General features: G+C 42.0%; 1 non-coding gene across 1 annotated transcript; it reads right to left on the reverse strand.

Moving 5' to 3' along the window:
- Positions 1 to 558: 558 nt before the first annotated feature.
- On the reverse strand, positions 559 to 630 carry trnap-agg (transfer RNA proline (anticodon AGG)). Its single transcript has one exon. It is a non-coding gene; the product is annotated as a tRNA-Pro (tRNA).
- Between the last annotated feature and the right edge of the window lie 322 nt (positions 631 to 952).

Below are 952 nucleotides of genomic sequence, written 5' to 3' on the forward strand. Positions count from 1 at the left end.
AAACTCTGTGAGACGATATGAGGAAGACTCAAATGTGAACCCATCCTCATCTGGGTGATACCAGAGAGTGTGATTATGAATAAATTACCTTCTAATTGTATATTATCAAACATTAAAAGCAGCAGAGGAGATGATCAGATCCACTTGTTTAGTTTTATCATCAACTTTAGCAGACAGACGTGGTGGCATAGGGATTTACCTTTTACCCTCCTTTCTGAAAAGATCAATGATAACTTACCTAATGAAAGCCACAGACACATGAATATAACAGTGAACATGATGAATGGTGTTAGTAAAATGACAATATTCTGAGGTCTTTCTGTACTCTATTATATTAATATTTCAGAGGTTCATGTCTCCACAAAGTGTGACATTCTCCATCCCGCTCCCTGTATTCCAGAGATAGGCTCCAGGTTGGAGCTTTAATTTTCAGAGGTAATTACAGTGGGATTTGAACCTTCTTGGACCTCTGGAGAAACAAGCTTCCAAGCGAGAACCAAGCCAGCAGTGCAAGTTTCCATTAGTTTTATCCCAACCACTCTATTCCATTTAAAACCAGGGCTCGTCCGGGATTTGAACCCAGGACCTCTCGCACCCTAAGCGAGAATCATACCCCTAGACCAACGAGCCAGGTCATCCCTGTTACCTTGATGTGCACCAATGAAGGTTCACTGTACTCTGTAACTGTATGACCTTCTTGCTCATATGGCCTGGGGTCCGAGTAAAAGGAACTCGGTTACACAAAGTCAAGTTAACAATAAAGCGAGGCTCCTGTGGGATTCAAACCTTTTTGGAATCCAGACGCTAAGTGTGAACCAAGCAAGCAGCTCTTGCCATTGGGCCAAATTATGTCATTTACAGGGTTGTTACTGTAGTCTTAGATTTCTGTTCTTGGTGAACAGGAATGAAACCCGATGTGGTCTTTAGCTGTTGTAGCTCATCTACCTCAAGA

Source organism: Hemibagrus wyckioides, unplaced genomic scaffold, assembly GCF_019097595.1.
Source record: "Hemibagrus wyckioides isolate EC202008001 unplaced genomic scaffold, SWU_Hwy_1.0 Contig30, whole genome shotgun sequence".
In the NCBI taxonomy this organism is placed as follows: domain Eukaryota; kingdom Metazoa; phylum Chordata; class Actinopteri; order Siluriformes; family Bagridae; genus Hemibagrus; species Hemibagrus wyckioides.